General features: G+C 28.4%; 1 long non-coding RNA gene across 1 annotated transcript; it reads right to left on the bottom strand.

Annotated features, from left to right (window-relative positions):
• Nucleotides 1-26226, bottom strand: LOC132927354 (uncharacterized). The gene is made up of 3 exons (XR_009661706.1): nt 25893-26226; nt 375-439; nt 1-225 (listed from the first exon to the last, which is right to left on the bottom strand). It is a non-coding gene; the product is annotated as an uncharacterized LOC132927354 (long non-coding RNA).
• Between the last annotated feature and the right edge of the window lie 458 nt (nt 26227-26684).

Raw genomic sequence — 26684 nt, 5'->3', positions numbered from 1 at the left:
TTTTTGCGTACAGTCTCAGTAAACTCCGTATGCCGTTTACCCGATAACGGATTAGATTTTATTGAATTCTCCGATGCAGCACAATAGCAAGTTATATGTATATGTCGTGATGAGAGCAGCTGATATTCCAGTATCCCATCGCAGGCCGAATAAGTGGCGGATACTGCTTAATACGTCCATATAATTGGTATTGATCTCCGCGTCGTCTGCAGCATCAGGGCCTGACTATAATGGAATGCAAAAAGCGTATAAAAATAGCCCATTCGGAAAAATCGCTGTCACAACAATCGAGATCAAATAATTCGTTTATGTGACTATTTTATGCGCGTATACAACTATATGCATAATGTAAAATAATATTATAATATACTTACCAGAATGCGACTTTCAATTAGTAATTAACGATTTTGGATTGGCGTGTACTATTTTTATCCTGCAGCTGTTGAATAAATAAATATAAAAAATTAATTTTACAATATAAAATATAATATATATAATATTTATATATGATACCTTTTTATGTTATATAGGCTATTAACGCTTAATATGCATATTTCCACCAAACTTCTCCGTGTAACATATACATTTTAATTGTTATATTAGACTACAACGACCCACAGATAACATGAATAAATATGTATAATATTTTTTAAGATTTAAAATATTGCCAACGATCGTTACCGATTTTTTTTACTCCTTAAATTTTCACAAAACATGTAAATATACCAATTAAACTTTAAAAATGTTAATTTATTATATTTTCTGCAATGATTTATAATAATTTTAATGGAATAACCTTTTCTTCCTTAGAATAGATATAAAGTAGAATAAATAATCATCAATGATCTTAAAACTTTGAATTATCTATACTTTATACATAGGCAAGTTAGACATTTATTAAAGTTAATTTACATCGCTTTAACAGTACAATGGAAATGTAAATGAATATTGGAATGTTGGATCGAGTATCAAATAACATGATAAAATCGATATGATTTTCAACACATTTTTCTATTTAGTAGATTCTTATTATAATAATATTAATTTATAAATACGAGTAGTATAATTAGAAACTTAACGTATAATGATTCAAGCCAAATTGTACTTACGTACAACAACTAATGGGAATGCTACAACAATGGATTTTATAAATTTAATAGGTAGTTCTGGTATAGTAGCTTAATTAAATAGTCACATATATTCTTTGACAAACACATACTTATTACTCAACGTTCCGTTTGGAAGCTAAATTAAACTCGAAGTGGGTGCAAACAGTGCAAAATAAATTGTAAGTTAAATGAAGTAGATGTATCTCCAACCATCATTTATACGTATTTAAGCTATCAAGATAAATACGGGACAGACTTAAAATAGTAAATAATTTTCCAAAGTCCAAAAGTATTTAATAACATTCTTTTGACAAACATTACATATATAATATATATTATAATATATACCTATATATATTATATGTACCCCAAAAGTTTCATTACACCCTAACGTTGATAAAAATTATTGTTTTTTTTATTATTTATGTTTTTCGGGGACCTATCTTTAAAAATTTCTCAATTTTATGACAATTTCAATCATACATTTTCAAAAACTCAAAAATAATACGTCAAACATGGCTTTTCATCGAATAAGTAACGGTAATAGATGTATGAAATATAAATTCAACGAAAAACCAGTGTATACAACGAAAGACAATTCTGAAGAAAGATGGTCTATAACGACTCTAACGTTTAGGCTACCAAGTTTATCATCAAACAGTTAATTTAGTAATATTAAAATTTTAAAAAATATTCATATTTTTTTTCTTAATTATTTTAAAAAAATAATAAAAATTTTCAATTTTAACTCATCAAAAATTTCAAGTATATTAAATTTTCTACCAGAAACCTCCTTTGATGTTAATGATTGGAGCATTTTGTGTAATAGAAATAGTGTTTTTAGACAAAAAAAAATAAAAATCACATTGTAAAATTAGTACTATCATTTCAGATTGAACATTCTAAAATGTACCAACTTTTATTTACACTTATTCGTAGAATAATTAATGAAAAAGTAACTAGTATATATGATCATATAAATGTATTAAAATAATCTTATTAACTCGTTAATAAATGTCTTAACATTGAAAAAATTGATAATTCTTGAAGTTTTATGCGGTTATTACTCTCATGTATTAATGTATTATACATATATAAATATATGTCAATAGGTATCGATTACTCCTATTTATTGAGTAAGTCACTGTAATATGTGTGTTCAATTAAAAGCTTATGATAAATCATTGCATACGAAAACAGTTATGAGGCTTATGACTGAAGACGGGCCAGATGAGTCTGTCAGGGTACATTACTAAGTATATTAAATTTTATAATATATATGTATTTTTTTTTATTCCTATTAAATAATTTATTTTACTATTAGTAAAACGATTGGATTACATTTTCCCAAATTTGAAAATATTATTATAGGTATAAAATAATTAAAATATAAAAGTACTTTCTTTCGAAATGTTTCTTTTTATGAAAGAACTCTCGCAATGTAGAAAATCGATATATTTTTACTTCATTGTAAAATCAATATATTCATCGCTCCATTCAGAATCTAAAAGATTCAAACTTTTGTTCTGTTTATACGTATATCATGTCGAATTTGCAAATGTTTCGAATGAAACAAGATTTGAACAAAAGTCTTTTCAAATATTGCACTTTAAAATATTCTCTACTCTATAGCTATTGATCATTCAAACTTGCTGATTTTCCCTTTCGTAAATTGAATTCAATAGTTGCCATTTGACGGCAATGGCCTATAATTATTTAGTGTGGATTCGTGTATCGTGTGTAGTAAAACATTTAACAAAAAATGGGCATAATAATGGTTGCGCAGTTTATCCAGTACCTACACCTTAACTAAATATATATGTACTTGGGGTTTAATTTATATTCGAGTCACATCATCAAGAGTTCATGTGTGCAATTAAAGCTCTAAAATATTTAGGAAGATTATCCCTTGTACAGTTCTACAGTATTATATTACCTGTAAATTGAACTAAAGGAGTTAAATTACGTTATATACCCTACCTCACCTTATAGAAGATAAAACTTTATTATTGTAATTTGGATGATGGATAATAGCTGAACGGTTCAAGCATAAAAAAATAATATTACATTTGATATTTGTAAATATAACTATTTAATCACCATATTAACTATAATATTTACATGTATGAGTATGATATTATAAAGGTAAACATATTAGTACACTACTTGATACATTTTAAACATACAAAAATATACAATTTGTTAATAATTATAATTTATTCATAAACATTATTATAACTTCATATATGAATTTTATTATTTTAAATTAAATTTTATAAATATTATAGTATTAGTTATTTTGTATTTTGTGTACCTATCTCAATCAATAAGCAACGCCCTTCGACGGAACAAGCCACACAATTTAAATCATATATATATAATTTTAAATTTCAAGATCAGACCTGGGCCAGATAATCTCTACAAATTGAAACGATTTATTATAATATATACGATAAATATTCACACCACGACTTCGTTTATTATTATTATTATTATTTTTTAGTCCTACATCGGCTACATCATCTGTATATGTTATATAATATCTTACATTTTGTCAAGAGTTATCGTTTTTGTTTTTAATAAGTATAACTACGTTGTTACTCTCTTAATCATCGGTGTAACCACTAACCTAGTTGAAAATCGATAGTAACACCTGCAGTTTTTTTAAAATACTGTACGCATATTTCGCACACGCATCACACTCCACGGTTTTATAGCTTGGAAAGATCATAAATCATAGCTGCTCGTATATTGTACAAGCCACGATGAAGATATAGGTATGTATTATTTGTTTCATTCTTTTATAATGAAAAATAATAATATGTGTTTTATTTGTTTTGAAAAGCGAAACGTCTCTAGAAACGAACAAAATAATATTTTATACATATTATACATCGAGTAACGTTTATGTACTGTATATACGCATGTGATTATGAGAAATTGTTTTGCACTTTAGAATATCAAAAACATAATAATAATAATAATAATATATAGTGGCATTACGACCGCAAAAATCGTATCACGTGGTGTGTACACACATTTTATTAAATTACATGCGACCACAACACATTCGGAGTCGAATATCGGGTTAGCCGCGGTAATATTCCGACCGTTGCACGTTTGAGAATTGTCGTGCTCCCCGGAATATATAAACCGAACCGTAAAAATCACCTCAAAAGTCGGAACACGATTGCTGCGGTGCAGACTAGGTGTATATAGTTCGTGTAATAATATAATAACCGCCGTATATACGTCACGCGTACGCGCGCGGAGAGTTTGCGCTGCGGCCCGAAGACCGGCCTGCCAGCCAGCAGCTGTCAATGGGATGACAATCTGTCGTTTTGCCGTTTTTATTTTTGCGATATTACTACGCGATTTCCGATCGACCGCGGGCAACAAGCACCGGCGGCATTAGCATCAGCAGCAGCCAGAAGTAAAGCTTATTAATAACGTGCCCGATACGCACGTGTACGTAACAGCCGAGATCAAAGTGTTGTTTACACTGCAGTAAATTAAATAGGATGCCCGCGCACGTATGCGTCATAAAATACTCGACCGATGCACACAGGATTCTACCCGCGAACAGCTATCGTCTAAAAATAAGTGCCGAACCCATATAATATTATAACGCAATAATAATAATAATAAACACGTCTCTCTTTATATATATATATGTATATAAAAATAATAATATACTGTAATAGTACGGTAATGTACGTGTGTATAATGTTATACTATAAATCTATACAGTTCGGTGTACACGCGAGAAGCTGCACTACTACGTTTTCGTGTATACCTATACCCAATATATGATATATACATCGCCGAGTAGCTATCCAATAATAATATATTATACACCTCCTACGACATACGCGCGTATCGTATTATTATTTATATATTGTTATTATTATGTGTATCGCGTATACGATCGCGGCTAAAAATTCCGTTGAAATATCATTTCTCGCACACAAGACGAACATAATATTATGTAATGTATAAGTATTCTATTCGTAATATGGTTAACAGTGTACGGGTGTAGGAGGTACACCGAGTAATAATAATTTTGGATTTCGTCGTCACGATATTGCGTATCGTTAATATTATTATTATTATTTACTATAATAACGATGAATTGTCTGTGTAAATGTGAATTTCTTATTGCTTTTCATCAATAAACCACGGGGGCGACGCCGTACGACTGCGACAAGCGCGAATTTCACACGAGGTACACACAATACTACACGATATATCCGCGATTGATAAAATTTAATAATAATTTATACACCGTACGTCATATTATTATTATCATCACGGTTGTTGGCGATGTATTGACGTCGTATGGGACGACGATGGCGCATTATTGTTGTACAGTATATTATATTATATTATTATACGTCGTATAACACGCGTACGTACAGGGCCGACGCGAAGTGTATATAATGACGCCCTAGGCCAACCGTTATGCGGGTGGGCGTATCTGTTGTGCTCGCCGTGATTAATTCTTGTGAAATATTATGTAGTACTGTGTTATTATAACGATGAAAAAATAACTAAAATATATGGTAAATGACGAACGCGAAGCAAGTCAGAACGAATAATAATAAAATTATACTACATTTTCCGACTCGATTTAAAACGCGGCGGTTTCTCGGGATAACGTTTTCACGTTTTTCTAGATTTTTTTCGTTTGATAACCGTTGAAAAACGTATAGTCGGAGCCATTTCGGTTCTCTGTGCGGAGAGAAGTGAAACCAAACGGCCATTGGTCACCGTAGAACGCTATAGTACGACGTTTTAATCAGCTAAGTTTCGAGAAGCTCCGTTTACCGCTCTATAGCTGCCGTTACTGCGGTGTTATTAATAATATTTTCGACATAAATATGTTTCCCATAAATTTCGGAAACACATCTATATACAGTAACCGCTATACCGTGCACTTTAGAACGGTAGTTTCCGAGCAATTTGTCATTAGATACGGCAACGTTTCAGTTTTATCAAAAATATTACTTAAAACCAAAACATTGTTAACAGACGTTTCGGCGTCCCTCGGCCATTGGCGCCTTGGGCGATCGTCTGGGTCGCCTTATCCTCACTACGTCGGCCTCGTGCGTATACAATAAGGTATACCTACGCGCGCACAGGTATAGGCTAACCGTTTGCATTATAAATCGTTATTATTCCCGGAAAAAGCGATGGATATACGCATATATTATACAAAGAGTGCGCGAGTGTGCGTTTGGCCATAAGCCGATTGTTTTTCCGGCCAGTTCCCGAGGGACGCGAATTTACGATTCGTGAAACACACTCGCGTTTTAGTATAATATCGTATCGTGGCGGAACGATGTGTAATATTACACGCTCGACGTATACCCACGACCCGCCTACGCAATAGCCGCGCGGCCACCGTTCACCTTAATAATACAATATCTATCGGTTGCATGTATATTGTGTATATAATATATATATATTTGTGTACGGAGGTATGATGTGTGAGTGTGTGTGTGTGTGTGACGTGTGTGTGGTTTTTTTCTCGCGGAAAAACCTTTTAAGCGTCGCCGTTTCTGCCAAATCCTTTCATCCTTCGCCGCGCACTAAACCTGAACCGCCGAACGTGCAGTATTGCGCGTGCGTGGGCACGTGTGTGTGTGTGCCTTATAACCATATAAGATCGGACGTTTTATATACTTAGATTACGGCCGTGTGTGAGTGCGTGTATATACGTATATATATATATATATATATACACCGTCTCTAGCTAGACGTACGTACGTATATTGGATATGTGTTCGTTTATTGTATAAGCCATCCCCTCGTATCGCGTGCCCTTACACCGCCAACGGAGAAAATCGCTAACTCGTTTCCGTTGCTTCTGATCCGACGAATATATATATATATATACCCCTACGTTTCTATACGCCGTTACGACCTGACTATACATATAGTATAGTAGATATATATACACACACGTACGAGTTATAATAATATGGAAAAAGAAATGTTCGCGTGGGTAGAGCAGCAGATTTATAATAACGCGCGTTTATGCTGTACGCCCGCCTTTGCCGCCGCTTCGCCGTGTTAATGTCGTTTTATCGATTATTTGGCTCTTTTTTTTTCGCCGTTCATTTAAGGAACACGGGAACGCGTCGGAAGCACTGCGGAAGAAAGAGAGATACGAAATCGGGGCGGAAACTTTATCACGCAAAAAAAAATTAACGTCGTGTCGTGTCAAAAACTTGGTGTAAGTACCCAAGACGAGAAAACGTCGTCGCCGGTACGTGTGGTCATGATTTTTTGCGTTACACGCCGTGGTATTTAGTGTAATAGGTACCTACTGCGTGCTGAACAACACCGGCTTTCCATCACGAAAAACTTTTCAAAAGCGGTTATTCATTTTCCCCGTCAAATAAACACGGAAATCAACAGGCAACGAAAATTATTATTGTTTATGATATGCACAAAATGGTTATTAAAAGTTTTCGCGGATGCCGATTTGCTCTGTCCCTATCACTCTCTCTCTCTCTCTCTCTCTCTCTCGCTATTAATGTACAACGACATATTTTCGTGAAATTTCCAATGTACCTAAATGTGCTTCCTATTTTAGTAAGACTTCAGGTATTATACATTTATTGTATGCCTTACGAGCCACAATCAGTGACGTAACTACCATTATGGGAAGCCCCGACACAAGCAATTTTAGAAGCCCTAATATTTACTATATCTAATGCTCACCCAAACTTTTACAAGGGCTCCAATTACAAAACTTAAGTTAAACTCTGTTCACCTAAAACTTACTGAATAGGTTTAATAGAAGCCACTTACACAATATAAAAATGGGCCGTTGGGCTCAATTTATAAATCATGCCCTGCTTATGTATAGATAGGTTTTTGTATTAGGTCATTCATTGGCATCTTCACTTTTAGTACAGTATACAATATATTATATACACATAATATAATAAATTTATTATATTTTTCGTACTAACATTTATAATTTTGATTTGTGTTACCATCCTTCTGAAAATATATAAAATATAAATACCATAGTTGTTACTTGTTTTATATGTTATGTTAAAAACGCATTTTTTTCGAAAAATATTTTATTTTACTGTTTTCCTTGAATATAATATGTAAGGAGGTCATAGTTTACTTTTGTTTTTTATAATACATAAAAAATAAATTTCAATGCCTTCTTAAGTAGTGGTGATATCGCCAAACGTTTTCCTTCAATATATTTTAAAATGTGACTTATTAAGCATATAATTGCATAGATTAGGTACCTAAGTATTTAATATTATGTACTTTGATAATATGTTTCAGACTTTCAGACTAGTTTTTTGAATTTCTCTCATGTAATAACTATAATTAGTAATATATTATGTAAATAACATTTTTGTCAATATAAGACTTTCTGGCCACGGCTTTCAAGTTTGACACCAATTACCTATCATCTAGGTATAAATATATAATAATATGGTGTATCAACAAAAGAATGAATTATTACCAATTTTATTTTATTCATTTTTCCCAAATATTGTTTCAATATTCAACATATCATATTTTCTGTATACCTACGAATGTTTAAATATTAATTTTTAATTATGCTGCATTACTTGTACTTAATATTATATTTTATAACAATAATTAGTAATTATTAATTACCTTGATTAATTTAAAATGTTACATTGTAAATCAATGATAACATTATGTAATAACATATACCTAGGTAGTAGGTATCTATACTGGCGCAAATTTGTGAAGGGGAGACTAAGTCTCTCCAAATTAAAAAGTTAATGGTTTAGAGTGCTTAGACGCTTAGTGCTTAGTACCTACACTTAAAAATTATGATTATTATTATTGTAGTTATTTAGTCTTATCGAAAATTTTTGTCTATATGTGAGTTTGTGATCCACCTTATTTTTTATTATACAATAACTATAACTGTGTCAACTTATTTTATAAAATAAAATAATTAGAAATAGATAAAATTACATAGCCCAAAGTGAACAAAAATAATATATTGATCATTGTGGCAATTGATTATTTTAGTAAGTGTGGTCAGAAATTAAAGCTGTCCAAAATAAATTACTGAAACTGAATTTTTTTTTATTATTTCGGATTGCCTTCATTTACATACTACAGGTACAAGACAACGAGTGATTTATGCTTACCGCCCTAAAAGCTGTGGGCTTGTCAAAATACAGAACCTGCAAATAATAAAAAATGTGATTCTAAAAACATTATATTATGTAAATTATGTTAATAAGTAGTCTATCAAGGTATTGCCAATCGCAATAATCTATTGTGTCTCTTCGATCATCGTACAATTTGCACCAAAAGTGCAAAATTTTTTTTTTTTTTTTTTTATAAAGTTAATCTTCAACATTACTCATAGACATAAAATTAACTCAGAAGAATTTTTAAGCTCCACAATCGATATAAATAGAGATAACATAAAAATATTAATTATTCTTGATTTATAGTATGCATGTAAAAGTACAAAAAATGACTAATATATTTTACAGGTCTCGAAATTGATGCATACTCCAAAGAGTCGCAGATCCCCTTGATCTATAGTCTATATTCAATATTACGAATACAGTACCTGGTTGTTATATGATAAAACAATACTTAATACATATGTTTAACAATAACTTTTGATTGTTTTGTACGAAATAAATATATAATATCATAATTCTAAATAGGTCTATATGTTATTATATTATAATTATTTGATTTATCGCTCTGATATAAAAAAAAAACAATTATGAGATACGCTAAATAAATACATAAATATATTTTTGTATAATTAAAAAATAATAATATAATAACATAATTATGTTACCTATTATTTTTTATTACTGTTAGATCTTTTTAAGTTGAATAACGCACTAGTATATATAATACATTCAACAATATTTAGGTTGAGTGGCATTCATCACTGTATACGTACACTCAGTCTTACAGAAACATATTATACAGTATACCAGCTATAGGTACTATAAATATTTACATCCAGACCCTGCAAGTCTCAAACACACATTACAGCACCATGTGTTTTTAGTGTAAATCATATTACATAATAGGTTTGTTAACTATGGCATGCAACTGTGCAAGGGATCCATCCAACATTTCATTTCAGAGGCATGGCATAGAACGAAAAGGGTTAATTGGATTTAGACTAAATGAAAAAAAATGTTTAACAACTAACGTGACAAATAAATATAATAATATATTTATAATAAACCAAGATTATAAGATCATAGTTTTAAAAATATTTTGTACGCGTGAATAATCCACACATGATTCCCGATATTTTATTTATACTTTTTTATTTGTGATTATAAAAAATTACAACTAACACTAGGCCAATTCGTAGTGAGAGGGGGGGGGGGGGAGAATGAGATTTAAATTATATTTTAATATCTAATTTGTATTCTAATGCCTATGTGTTTTAAGATGTATAATACTTTGAAACATATCTGTTGTTATGGTATTTTTTGCCAATTTTGATATGTGTTCGATTAATTAATTATTGAAGTATGTATTATATACGAGACATACACATTGAACATTGGTCGATCACGTGTGTAATTATTTCGAATTTTGACTAAAGTGCTGTTTTAAAAAAAATTAAAATTATGTTATATAATTATCAATAATCAAATTATTTAGTACAAAAAAGTCAAAAGTGGATCGTAGTGCTGAACTTTAAATGTTACATTTTTAAAAAAAATAAAAAAAAATGTTATTGAAGACAACAATTTATAGCCAAGAAAATTATAAATGGGTCGTTACCAATTCAATATCAACAAATTTCGATTTCACTAAAAAAAAAGTTACTTAAAATCATTAGAAACCACAAAAATGATTATCATTTATATTATTCAAGTCATAATAACGACGGCTCTTCGTAAACGATTTTTGTAAACAATAACATTTGAACAAATATTCCCCACTTGTTCAGTTACTTTCAGCAGGTGGAATTTATTGTATTTATTGTTCTATTTTTTCACAGCATAAAATCGGTCATGTAAAAAAAAAAAAAAACTTACTTAAGTCACTAAAATAATTGAACATTTAATGAAAATGTTTGTGTTTAATTGTGATAACAAAAATCTTTATGATTATTCTGATAACCCCTTAAAAGGACATTTTAAACTTTTAAAGAGTTTCTAAGGCTTAAGATATTATTTAGTAATAAATACTGTAATCCAAAAAAAATTTAAAAATTGGAACAAAATATTTTTATTTTATTTTTTATGAAACGACTAATGTATCTAAACTCTAAAGCAGTGGTTCTCAACTTTTTTTGGTTTACGGCACAGTGTTATACATCACAAGTTTTCGCGGCACACTCACGCACTTGACAACAACAACAACTTTGGCAACTTCGCCGAGGGCATTAGTTATCGCTAAGCGCCTATAACTGTATCGTCTTATCTGCACAATTAGTCAATTGATATTTCAATTTATTTCTGAACAACTGTACTATTCTAAAAACTACGTCGTATTAATCTATACATGTACGATTATTGATTTATCTGTACAGTTTGTACTGTTCAGTCGAATCTGCACGTGTGTAAACTGTAAACTTAAACGTAAAACGATTATTTATTAACATAATTTTTTTTTTTTAGTGGATACGTAGTTTTTACTTTTTTAGTGCAATATGGATAAATTCATAGTGAAAAGAAGAAAAGTTGAAGATGGTGTACTATTGAATTGTAGCATCGAAAATGAGGATGATCATGTTGCAAGTACAAGTTTTGTAAATAAAGTAGCGCAAAAAAACAAACAACCTACTCCTATTTTAGTCCGTAAGTATCTTGATAGCTATTTAAGCTTTGGTTTTACATTTAATGGTCCTGAAAACCGTCCTATGCCACAATGTATCGTTTGTGGAGTAAAACTCAGCAACGAATCCATGGTCCCTAGTAAACTGAAAAGGCATTTAAGTAGTAAACATAGCCATCTACTTGGAAAAGATAAAAATTACTTCTCTCGACTGTTGTCATCGGAAGAAAAACAAGCAAAAGCTATGGTACGAAGATTTTCTATAAGTGAGAGAGCACTATTGGCCAGTTATAAAGTGTCTGAAATAGTAGCAAAACGAATACAGCCTCACACTATCGCAGAAGACGTTATTTTGCCGGCTTGCAAAGAAATAGTTAAATCTATATTGGGTGACAATGCAGAAAAAGAAATATCCTTTGTTCCATTGTCAAACGATACTGTGTCAAGGCGTATTGATGACATGTCTTCAGACATCCAATGCCACGTGCGTGAAAAGTTAAGTGACAGTAGATTATTTTCACTGCAGCTCGATGAGTCGACTGATATTAGTAAGGAATGTCAATTACTAAGCTATATCAGGTTCATTGATGAAGACTCAGTTATTGAACAATTTCTGGCATGTTCTGAACTGTCCACAACGTCAACTGGAGCAGATGTGTATGAGTCAATGTCCAATACTTTAACAGAAAATGGACTATCTTGGAAAAACTGTCTTTCTGTTTGTACTGACGGAGCACCTGCTATGACTGAAAAATTCAAAGGATTTGTTGCTAAAGTTAAACAAAACTTTCCAAATGTTGGCTCAATACATTGCTTTATCCACCGCGAGGCTCTAATAGTGAAGACTATTCCTGCAGAACTGAAAATTGTTTTGAACCTAGTTGTAAACATGGTAAATTTCGTTAAATTGAGGGCTTTTAAAACAAGACTTCTCAAAGAAATGTGTCGTGAAGCGGGATCCAAACACGATACTCTGGTACTTCATACAGAGATACGCTGGTTGTCGAGAGGTAAAGTCCTACAGAGATTTTATGAGTTTAAAAACGAGCTATCAAGACTCTTTAGCGCTGAAAAACCAAACTTTGCTGCGTATTTGAACGACACTGAGTGGTGTGCCAAAGTAGCTTACTTGGCTGATATATTTTATCATTTAAACTGCTTAAATGAGAGTATGCAAGGAAAAGAAGAAAATGTCCTGATCTCAAGTGATAAACTGAAAGGGTTCTTAAAGAAACTAGAAGTTTGGAAACGGCATGTAGAAAAGAAAAGCTTAAAGATGTTTCCTTTAACTTTTGATATAGATCCACAGGGTGACATAACCGCTCAACTAGTTTTAAATCACCTTACAGCTCTTGAGGACAGTATGGCACAGTATTTTCCCCATATCTCAGTTGAAAAGTATGATTGGGTGCGCAATCCTTACTTTACTTCGTCAGAACCAATAACTTACCTATCTCTTGAGAAAGAAGAACAGCTGGCAGAAATCCAGGAGGATAGAACACTGCGACTGAAATATAATGAATTACCACTAATTAGATTTTGGATGTATGTAAAGACAGAATATCCTGTAATAGCGGAAGAAGCAATCAACATTTTGTTACACTTTTCAACCACCTACCTTTGCGAGTTAGGCTTTTCGGCACTAACAAATATAAAAAACAAAAAATGGGTGAGGCCTCTTTCCATTGATCAGGAAATGCGTGTGTGCTTGTCTTCAATTCGACCACGAATCGAATTTTTGTGTACAAATCGACAAACTCAAGTTTTTCATTATTAATTTAATAAATAATATTTTCTTTTTATGGTATATTATTCTTTTGCTTAAATAATTTAGTTCTCAAAATATTATTTTGATGTTGCATTTAAAAAAAATAAATCTAATGAAATAAAATACTGTTTTCAATATTTTTTTATTAGCATAATCAAAAATATCAGACATTTCTCATGGGACACCTAGTCGATCTCGTGGCACACCGGTTGAGAACTACTAATCTAAAGTATAATAACTGAATATTCCTTCTGAGTTCTGGATCATTCACATCATCAAGGTTAAGTTAGGCAAAATATATCGCACCTAAATATAATGTGTTTTAATATACTAATTATTAATTGTGATATAATAAAACAAATTAGCCATTTAGCTAATTTATCAACTAAAATGAGTTTACATTAGGTGTAAAGTGGGTCACTGTTATGGATGCGTTAAATTTGAATTCGATGATATATTAATATTAATATCACTGTGTAAAAAAAAAACAATTCTGAGTGGAGATGATTTCTCAGCCTATATCACCAAGTATATTAATTCATGTTAAGTTTTTTGATATTGCTATTAGGTAAAGCAATTTATTTTACTATCAACAATATATCATTGTGTGTATAAAATATAATAGCATACGTAAAAGTTTTATGATTTAAGTTTAAGTTTTATCACGAATGGTCTTTTTGAACTATACCAAAATAATGAATATTATTATTCATGGTTTTAATATGTAATTTTGTCCAAGTTTAAACGTAAAAAGTCTATAAAAAAAATGTTATGCCTATATATTTTTTAAATTTTTTGTTTTATTATTACTACCTATGAGGAACTTTTTATTCAATGTTTATATCTTAATAATAACATTTACATATTTTGTAAATTTCTGATTGAAAAAAAAATGTTCAAATTTTCGTGATCCCGACGAATTTTACCAAATTGTGAACTTAATATGCTTTTAAAAATAAATTGTACTTTTGTATTTTAAAGATTTTTACATATTTGTTAGAATAACTTATGTGAGATTTTGTGTATAATTTTCTAACATTTTTACCCATTTCTAAAAAACTTAATTACTTACTAACCTTATACGCACAGAAATACAGAATTGATGTATAATATGTCTATGTCGGTTTAGTGATTGATTTAGATAAAGTTGTAACTTGTAACTTGTAACTTCTATTATAATTCATAATGTATTTATTAACAAAACAGAATTTTAAAATAGATTTAACAATATCTAATTTTCAATAATGCAAAGTTACAAATTTGATTTTGTTCAAATATCTCGTAAAAATATTTCAAAGGTGACATTCAAGCATGGCATACTTACTCGTATTTATAATACATATAAACGTATTACACATATACGTATTCATTCATAATTTATTTCATGTATAACTGTACGTCTGTACAAGTACTCTCAAATTATTAATTAGATATTCTAGTAACTGCAGATCAAATTTCCTTCTCTTTTATGATCGAACACCTAGATGTAATCAAAGAAGAATGTTAAATAGACTGGTAATTACTTCATTGTTACAAAGATGTTAATAATAATTATGATGATTATTTCTATGAATGGCTATGATTAATGTATTTTGTACAATATGCTCAATATTGTATTACAATATGTCAATATATCATGTAAACCATCTACCGTTGTTTATCTATTAAATTAACCTAATTGTATAGACTAATTTGAATTTTGAATACTATTATTTATCTATTGTCTATTAATGTACCAAAGCACACGTTATAATAATTAGTATTTGTACATAAATTTGTTTATGATTATGATTATTTGTTAGTTATTACTTGGACTAAGATTTTAATGTCCTAAAAAAAAATATTTTAAAATATACATTAAAATGCATTAAAAATCTTAAAATATGACGTAATTTATTTCCTACAGTTTAAAATATGGCATAACAGAAAAATAAAAAGTGTTGTACAATGGTGAATTTATTTACATAAGACACTTTAAAGTACTAAAGACTCTAAAAGAGCAGTATTGTTATCGCCACTTTATTTAATTGTAGATATTATGAAAACGGTGGTAAACAATTTTTAAAATGCATTTTACAAAGTAGACCACTTGTAAACAACAATACGTTCGTCGCTATCTGACCACTACATTATGTACTTCTATCAATATGCTTATTTTTATTACTACGATACATTTTGTAATTATAATTTATTAACATTTGCTTCAAAAATGAATTTATACAATATTTTAAAAATTATTACAATATGTTGATCAATTTTTAACCCGAAAATAATACATTTATTTTATTATTTGTATTTTATTATTATAATTAATAATATTTATATCATATTACATCAACTTATATTACTATTATATCTCAAAATGTAATAACATTTTTCTATAAATACTGTAAGACAGTAAAAATGTATTCATAGTAGATAAAAAATTTAATATTTAAATATAGATAAAAATATTTTAAAGTATTTAAAGTAATCAAAAATGTCGTTACCTACGTATAATAAAGTTCATAAAAATATAATCTACGTTAAGAGTTTTAAGTTCCCACGAATAATGTTTTAAACTAAAACAAAATAATTAACACCATTATTTATCAGTTAAATAAATAATTTAAATAAAATTTGTACTTAAAATGTTTAATAAAAAAAAAAATTACCTTTTGCATTTTTTAGTTTCAATGTGAATTTCTTAAAAGGAATATTGTATTAATTTTCAAAACTTAGATATAAAAAGAAAAAGTTTTTATGAATTTCTAACTTAAAAATAATTTGCTAATTTTTATGAACTTTGTTAAAATTCTAACTTAAAACGATTGAAACAATTGTTCGTAACTATAGATTTTATATATTTTTTAATTGACAAATAAACAACTTATGAGGAACTTTTTAATACATTTTCAAGCATTTCTACGCAAAGTTTAATTTTACATCAACATTACTAAAAGAATATAACTAAAAAACATAGACAATTTTTCATGCCTATAAATAGCTGAAAAATAGTTAAAATATTTTTAACATTTTATCGTAAATAAAAAACAATAATATAAATATTTGATGAAAATTTCAAGTATCTGCTTACGGTTATTCGTTTTTAAGTTACTCCTAAAACACTAAATCGACTTTTGTCAAGTATTGAATTTGCGTAAAAATTCTTGTATTTCCTTCATCTTTTTTTGTTTTTTTCTAATTATAAAAAAAAATAACTAGGAATCTTTTATTTTGACCTCTTATAGTGCAATCTAAATCCAATTTTCCACTAGGGAACAATTCCATTTATGAAAATTAAATCATTTTATCGACTAATTGTCGTGTCCACATACACACATAATTGTAAAATCAATGTGTTCATCGCTCCACTCAGAATCTAAAACATAATAATATCAAAAACATCATTAAAGTACTTATTTAAAGTTCACTGAAACACATTTTCCATACTTATGGACATATACTTAACAAAAAAAAAAAAGACATTTTAAACACACACTAATAATACATAAGTAAAATATTCTAAAAAAACAATAATTTTAGTATTAGGCTTGGAATGGAATTTTAACTAATATGACCACATCCCTGCTGAAATATAATAATCTGGACGGCTGTATAGGTAAACAAATTGCGTTTTAGGTATAAAAATTGTGAAAAGTGACATTTACGTCCCGATTGTCTGGTTAGATATGAATGATTATTATCTATTGAATAGTACTTTAAAACTTATGAAACAAACTTAAACTTCTAGTTAAGTGTTCCGATTGTGTGCCGTTGACTAGTGTGCGTGTTATGTTTCTAATGTTTAAAATATGAGTTGAATTGTGAGCGATGTAATTGAGTTGTGAACAAAATAAAATATTTTCATAATAGATTTAGATTACGTTTTCAAAAGTTATTAAGAATTATATACAACGTTAGATGTTTGAAACAATATTTTTGATGTATATAAATATAATAAAATTACAAAACAATATTTTTAACCCACCTTTAACCATGTAAGTTTGTATGGATAGGAAAATAATGTTTTTTCATGCAGACATAATGAGTATAGTCATTTAAATTTCTTTTGAGGCAATTAATATAGTTCTCAAGTATTATCTGGACGCAATTCGTACGAAAAATGATATTGGGATACAATTAATTTGCTGCCTCTGAATTCACGGCTGATTTGTGAAGGGATAACTGAGTATTTCATAAACACATGTTTTATAAAATGAATTATACTCGAGTAGTTGTGTCAAATGATAAATATATTTAATATAATCTTTGTAAAATAAATACCATGATCTACAGAAAATTGAAAGTACGAGTAGCTTACAAACATCGTAGTAGTACCCGCTAAATCAAGGACTTGGAGGGGGAATAGTTTCCATTCTTTTCTCTCGATCAGAACACTCTTGCGCTATTATATTTACTTACTCGTCACAAAGAAAAATTTTTGCGTACGTACGCATAATTGTAGTTTAACAAAAAAACTGCATTTTAATTTTATAGTAATTATCTATACATATAACATATATTATTATCAATGATTTTAATTTTAAGCATACTTGAATGTTTGAATCATAAGAAAAAATGACAATACAGTTTCAACAAATTGAACGTGAGCCAATAATATATGTTATCGCTGTTTCAAAAAAAAATTGTTTTGTATCTACTATAAATACTATAAAGTAGTGTTTATGTTCTGGTAAAAGTAATAGATATATAGGTATACATATATAATATTAAACAACCCGAAAAAGATTGTTTCTAATTTATTTAATTTTAATTTTTTAGATGTGGGTAATGTATGATCTAAATGTTTTTTTTTCGTACAATACCTAAGCTTAATTTAATATTTTATTAGTTGTTAAATTTGACATGTAGTTTTAAAAAAGGTGGTTCTAGTATATTATGATGGTAGAATTTACATTCAACATTATATGAAAATATCCTGTTTGAAAATGGAAATAATTATATGTACATATTTTAAAATAGCTGTCATATACGGCCGTGATTATTACACTGAGGAAAATTCACTTGATAAAATACTTTATAAAATAAAAATTACTAAGGTATTTTTATTGCTCATATACTGATATACGAGTACTATGTAGTATGTAAAATAACTAAAATATAGACTAAAGACCGCTCTGTCATATTGTCATACACTCATACTGATTTTAATAAATTCCGTAAGTCTACTGTTTTGAAGGGTGTGACTGCGGTGAGGAGTACACGGTGGGATGCTGGAATGTCATCTCTTCATTTTTTGCCATTGACATATTTTATCCTCTACTTAATTTTATTTAAGAATTCCATTCCTTCACAATACATATTACATAATAAATATAATATATTATCTTAAAGTATATATAGATTCTAAATTTTTATAATGTATATTTCATTACATTTGTTTTAATATCTACTACAAAAGCGTGCAGCTTGAGATTTTTCATATTATGTGTGTTGAGTGACACTTTTGATATATTAAAATAAAATAATAATTTTATTCTCGCTTATTTTAAAACACTTCACTACCAGAGGAGTACCAGGCATACTAATATAGTAATATCCCTAGTAGTAAAAAAAAAATAATAATAATAACGAATTTAATGAATAGAATACTATACTTGACGTTTTGAATATCATTTTAATGAGTATCCAATGCCGCTATACCATAATTTTTAAGTTTTTTTTAAATTTAATTTTCGTTATTCGCTGAACTAAAAATTTATAAAAATGTAAATATGAATATTTTGTAAAATTTTAAATCTCATAACAGTTAAAACTGAAGTGGTTTCTTGGCAGATTATTTTTTTGCTTGTTATTTTTTTATATCATAAATAATTATAATATAATATCCCTATTATTGTTTGTATTCCCAGATTACAGAACATACGAGTAGAACGATTACATAATTATATTTATATTATTTGGTATAAATTATAATGCTTTGACTTGATAATTTGAAAAAAGATTTCTTTTAAGTTATAGATATTAAAACATCAATTTAATATATCAAATATACTTATAAGCACAATTTTTTTTTTAAATTTGTTAGTTATAAATACTTATAATACGTTGACAAACTTTGTTAAGATTACGATTCATAAATTATTTTGTTGTTATACATTTTAATATCTAAAGTTTAAAAATTGAATACAAAGATATAGATAAATAAGTTCTTCTCCCGGAAACACGAATACACACATTTATTTAATAGAAATTTCAAGCTCAAATTAGACATTTAAACAAAAAACAACGATTTCAGTTAGTTTGTAGCAATTTAAAAATATTATACATATTATAGAAACTTGAAACTTTTTGAAACCACGTACATTATTAATTATTATCTTTACTAATTACTATACATAATGCAATTTTATAAATATTTTTATTCAATTTAAACTATTTGTTTCTTCTGTGAAATTATTTACATCACTACCTATGTCATAAATCTATACTGATATTTACAATTTACAATTAATTTTATAGTGAAAATTTCATAAGATTTATTATTTTTATATTAAAGTTCTTCTTAAAATGTTCTTACAACAATTGAAAAAATATCAAAAATACATAGCTAAGATTTTTTTATATGCATCTGATGAAAATTATAAACTTATTTTTCAAATAAAAATAAATAACGATTTTATTTATATACTTGCATGATTATTTTCTGTGCACAAAGACGTTTTTTAAATACTAGATTAAATTTAAGCTATTTAAGTGCACTGTTCTACTGTAAATTGGTAGACTTATTATTGACATAAGTTAAAAGTTAAAAATAATTGTATATGATACAATTATATGAATTTATAGTTTAAAAAAATTAACAATAATAATACGTTTAATGTAAAATGTGCAGTGATTTCGTCGAAAATTAGTTTCAGTTTATGTTAACGTATCACTATCTTATAATAGAAAATATAATCATTAAAGTAATTTAATTACATTATTATAAAATATCTTTAGAAATAGAGTAACATCAGCTCCGCTCGGAATGATTTTTACACTTACCTATGCAATGATTTATCATTCAAATATATCGTATCCATTACTTGACCTAATCAATAACAAAATTCTTTTTGGGTTTGAAAAAATGGATTTTTCCAGATAAATTTAAAAAAAAAAAATTGAAAGTTAAACATTTAAAAATAGTCAATTAGAAAAAATAATAAGGCAAATCAAAATAAAATTCATATCGTCTTGTTCTCTTTTAAGTTTCAATATTTTTATATTCTAATAAAGATAGACATTTACTGCTTTTCTTATTTTTGAAATCATTATCTTTTTCTGCAAATACTTTTTCGAGTATGTGTGTTTAAAAATGACATGTATAAGCACATTTTAAGATCGAAAAATATCTAGTCTGAATGGTGTTTTGAAGTGGTCATTATTCGATATTCTCAATAGCTTTTCTTTACAACCACTGAAAGTTGTTAAAGACATGTCAGACAATAAGCGGGATTTAGAAGAAATAGCAATAATAATGGTTTAGCTTCACTCGAAATATTTTTTATAGTTCAATGATGATTTATCATTATACTTTCTTATTTAATAACTCAACGTAGTACTTATCCTGACAGACTCTCGTGTTCCGAAGTGTGTGTATCGATTAGTGTATAGGTAGTCGAATTCGAATGTTATGATGCTCAACACATGTATTCGGCTTGTTGTAATTTAATTTACTTGAAGCGCAAATAATTACATTTTCAATATACTGTAATGGTATACATAATATTTAATTTCAAATATTTATTAGTTGACATTTAAACTCTTAAATAAACATATTATATACATAATAATGCATCAATATAATCTACATTTAATTTTATATACTTATTTACATGGCATTAAGATTTAAGATTTGAAAAAACAAATTAAATACAATTAAATACTCCAATCATTACACAAAAAATAAAATACTCGATAATTATACCTATAATGTCACCCATACAACACATTGCAAATGCTTTGAGAGATGCCACAATCTATGCCTTGATTACGAGCAAAGGCGGCATCTCACAACATCATTTATAAAAAGTAAAAACTCATACGACACACAAAAATGCGCTCAGCAGCTCACCCAGTGTTCACTCTATTATTGTACAATTTCTAAATTAATATATCATTTTTTTAAATTAATACATTATTTCAATGTGTTTTCTTGTATTTTATTAACTTCTAAAATATCAACCAATTCAATATTCAAGAAGATAACTCCGGAGTGCAAATTCGACAAAAGGTAGGTGACATATGTATGACTGTATTCAATGCGTATCACATTTAGTCCTATAAAAAAAATATATACGTACCTATATGTGTATTGTGTATATATTATATATGAAGAAAAACTCTTGTACTCATCCCCATTCTAAGATAACATATTAAGTAATGAGTTAAGGATATCAAATAAAACATTATGTATTAATATACTTTTATGCAAATATAATAATAACCTCAAATCATAATTATTAATTTCCTATTCTTAAATTAACTCACCATTCACTTGATCTTATTTATTTTCTTATTTAACTCATTACAATACTTAGTTAATTATTCTGTCGATTACCTTTAAATAATAATTGTAATTATATATTTATATATAATAAATTTCAATGATTTCTCACAAATAACAATGGTAAAAAATTGGGTTTTGAGTTAACATTATATAATATTCTATCGTTATGAACATTATTAGGTACATACAAATATAATATAATATTCTATTATATAAATATCCGATATCTAACGCTTTAAGTCATTAAAATCCGAACCACTTTTTAATGCTCACATGGTCACATATATTCATTTTCATCGTTAGTTAAAACCGGTTTGATTATCACTCTTATGATCGTATAATAATAACCCATACAGACATAAAAAAAAATGGCGAGTTTTTTAAGTTAATACCTACAACTTGCTTTTGTTATCGTTAAATATCATATACAATTTTTTGATAAAATATTAGAAGGCACACGAAGGTAGTTACTATATAGAGACTAGACTATAGTATTTACTCCACTGTTATATTGTAGTCGTAATATTTTGGACACCATTGCGCCATAGACAGTAAATTTACATCAAGTGAAGAAATAATGCATAACAGTTCTCCTCTGTGCTTACCTATCATTAAAAAAGTGTAGGTACATACTTACATATATTTTATATGAACAGAATTAATAACATGAAATATAGATAATATGAATAGTAGACAGTATAGGTACTTATAATAGATAAGTGGATTTTCATGATACAAAACCGTATAAACTAAAAACATTGCACATTTATACTATTTTTATTTATATTATCGTGTTCAACACAATTTATAGATAATTTGTGTGTAAACGATATGGTAATAAAATAATTTCAATAATATTTATTTATACCTCATAAACAGCACATATTGTTTTATTTAAAACAAGTATTCTTGTATAAACAATATAAAAGTTTTAATTTTCCTTTTTACATGTATCATGTTTCTAAACAATTCACAACCACGTTCACATCCTATACATATAGTAACCAATTTATGCATGTCATAAAATAAAAAAAATATTTTTCTTTCTTTTATTTGAATACACAATCCCCAAATTATACACAATATATTATATGATACAAGAATCTTCTTGTGAACTTATTATGATGACTAGTAAATGCTACGTATTCGAGGGGGAACTGTACCAACTTCAGCCGTCTGCAGTAGACATTGACGAGTGACCAAACCGGATCAGTGGCTAATATTTATAAGTTATAGTTGAATTCTAGTAAATATTTATGTAATACAAAGATTTCTGAGTGGGAAGATGCATGCATTGAATTTAAATGTTTTATTTATTGTTTTAGTCTAAAACTCTAAAGACACGTCATTATAATAGAAAAAAAAGTATTTTTCAAAGTAGCTGGAAAAACAAAAAAAATATACTAGGAAAAAATGACAATTTATACCGAATATTATATTTATTTGATTAAGTTGTATACTAATGTACAGTTTTTTACTATTATATTATTAATTTTATTTATAAAAAATGCTTTTGAAAAACATCGTGCGAAACATAAAGATGTGCTTGTCGGAAAAATAATCTGTAGCTCAAAATGCGTCGAAATAAAAGCATTTAACAATAAATAAATATTAGTGTATTTATAAATACCTATAGGCATAAAGTTTCTTTTCTATTAGTTATTTAGTGACATTAGTTATATGTTTTATATAAATAAATAAAATTAGTCAGTAATATAATAGTCAAAAACTGTACAATAATATACGTACAACTTAAGTTTACATATAATAATTATTTTATTCTTTTTTTTTTATTCAAGACGTTCAAGTAATAAATTACAATACAATTACTATAAAATAATTGTAGTTTTTAAAAGGACTAACTGCTGTTAGCTTATCTGTAATAATCTTGAAAAACAGCCAGCCGTTTGGAAAAGTAATAAGTAGTTTACAAACGAGCTACCTGAAACGCAAACGAGCTGTTTGACATTTTCTACTTTTTTATTTTTTTTTATTATTATTATTTATGTATGACCAAATTAAAAAGATATTGAAACTACTGTCACGAGTTTTTATTTTTTTGATTAATAATTTATAAATTGGTACCTATATTATGGACTATAATAATAATATTATAATATTATTAGGATTTTTTTTATTCATAATATTTTTGAAAAATAATTTTTAGTCGATTTCCGACGTGGTTATAACATGATTCGAAAATTGTTAGCCAGACGTCCTCATTTGTCGTGTGGTCTTGTGTCAAGACCAGGGCATATTGAGTCATCTAGAGCCGGAAGTGCATTTACATGCATTGCCCGCATAAAGCGCCATTACAATATGTAATTACCTTCTCGAATGTTAAATTCTAAAAATGTTATATGTTTTACACACATTTATTTACAAATAGGTACTATTTAGAACTTACAAATAAAAAACAAATTAAATTTAAAATCAACATTTTTATAAAATCTTTTATTACCTATTAATATTATTATGTCTTCGTTTTTATTACTGTACACGGCGATGCAAGCGTTACGTTTGGAGCGTGTTTCATTCAAAATTTTGATTTGCACCTTTACGATTATAGCGATGATAATGGTCCATAACCAACAACATGATAACAATTCGATTAAGATCCTGGAAAGACACGGTCAGCAAACTTAACAGCCTACTGATCACAAATCACCACAACGTTAAAAATATAATGCTCTGAGAGTTTATCTTTCGGAAAAAACATTCAGTAAAAAATAATAAACAATTTATGCAATAACGTAAAACGGACACAATATATACGTTTTAAACGACAGATCGTCCAAAGGATTCGCTTATTAAAACATAACATTTTCCCCGCTCACGCCCATCAAATCACCTGTATCATTATTAATTAATAATTATCTTGTACAAAATAAACTCATTGTACAAACAGTGTTTATATTTTAAATGATTCATTTATGAATGTTTTAATGAACTTAAAAAACTCATTTACCAAATTGATATTGATCAAAATTATCTCATCTCAGAATATGAATCATCTTCTTCTGTTTATTATTATTTAAATAAGGACTATACAGATATTTCAACAAATGATGTTTTGAAATTTATAATTACTAATTAAAATACGATTTCGCCCTACCCGAATTTAGCTACTCTATGTACAACTTTTATACACTGCAGCCTGTGAGTAGTGCTACGGCTAAAAGAAGTTATAGTCAGCTTAAATTAATTACTATAATTAGACGTTCCTTCGCTCCACTAAAACTGAAGAGAAATTATCAAGCTTTGCGATACTTAATATTGAATAATGTATAGCTGAAAAAATTAATTTTGACAGAGTCATTGAAACCTTTGCACAAATGAAAAAAATAAGAAAACTGTTATAATTATAAATAATTGTACACAATGTTATTATAAAATAACTTTTATAAATTATATTATTTATATTATATATTTTAACTATAATTTCAATCCATAAGAATAAATAAAATAAATGTTAATGTTAATGTTAATGTTAAATCTGGTTTTCAATGATTATTATGAAACGAATTTAAATAATTAAATATATGGTAACAATATGACGTGATATATTTCTATTGCAGTTTTAGCCTTAACAATAGGTAAGTGACCCCTTATTGAAATTGCCTGACCCGGCTGACCCGTTATAGTTTTCTAACCGTGGCTTCGCCATTTAACTCAGTAGTATGCAGTATGTAAATAAAAATAGAAAAATACTTTTCGTTCGAACTACCTAAAATATGTTTACACAAACGTCGATGTCAATATTTCCAGAAAACGTTCCGTTTTGTCGCCGTGGTTTGCTACCGCATATAGCACTTTCTGCAATATTATCATTCCGCGCGTGTCGTACCCAGGTCCCAGACACATACTCGTACACGATCTGTCGGAAAACCGCCAAGCTATAGTGTTCGACACGATAATAATGTGTTCGCTGGGGGTCGAGGCGTACTTGCTTGTGTGTCGCGAATCGGGCGAAAAACGATCGCCCACTCGAATTACGATAAACGCGTCTGCGAACTGGTCGACGTGAACGGTAAACTACACTGTTCCTTGCGCCGCTGTACAAGACGGATGGAGAACTCGACTGAGAAGAAATCCTTCCTGTCGTCGGTGTATAATAAATCAATGTTTGCTGCAAGCGTATGCATAATAATTTATTATGACGATACGATGATAATATAATACCTAATATGTAGACACTGTAATGTGTTTAATATACATATTATCATATCGCGTCCGGGAAATATTGTGTACGAAAAAACACAAATTTCCGTATGGCATTGTACTCGTATTGTTATTTTATTGGCGTGAGGACAATTATTATTATTATAACGTACGCGTTACCGTTGCAGGTGACATGAAAAGAACGCCCACACCCACCAATTTGCACGACAGAGTCGACCGACATCCAAATTCAATGATTTAATATGATGTTATACTAGCCAATATTAAAAAATGTCAAAACACGAACAGGCTTTTATAATTTAAAAGATTACCCGTCAATTGTGAATAATTTAATAAT

The sequence above is a fragment of the Rhopalosiphum padi genome, chromosome 3, assembly GCF_020882245.1.
Source record: "Rhopalosiphum padi isolate XX-2018 chromosome 3, ASM2088224v1, whole genome shotgun sequence".
Classification (NCBI taxonomy): Eukaryota; Metazoa; Arthropoda; class Insecta; order Hemiptera; family Aphididae; genus Rhopalosiphum; species Rhopalosiphum padi.
Note: the sequence above shows the minus strand (reverse complement) of the source record. Positions and strands in the feature narration are given on the sequence as shown.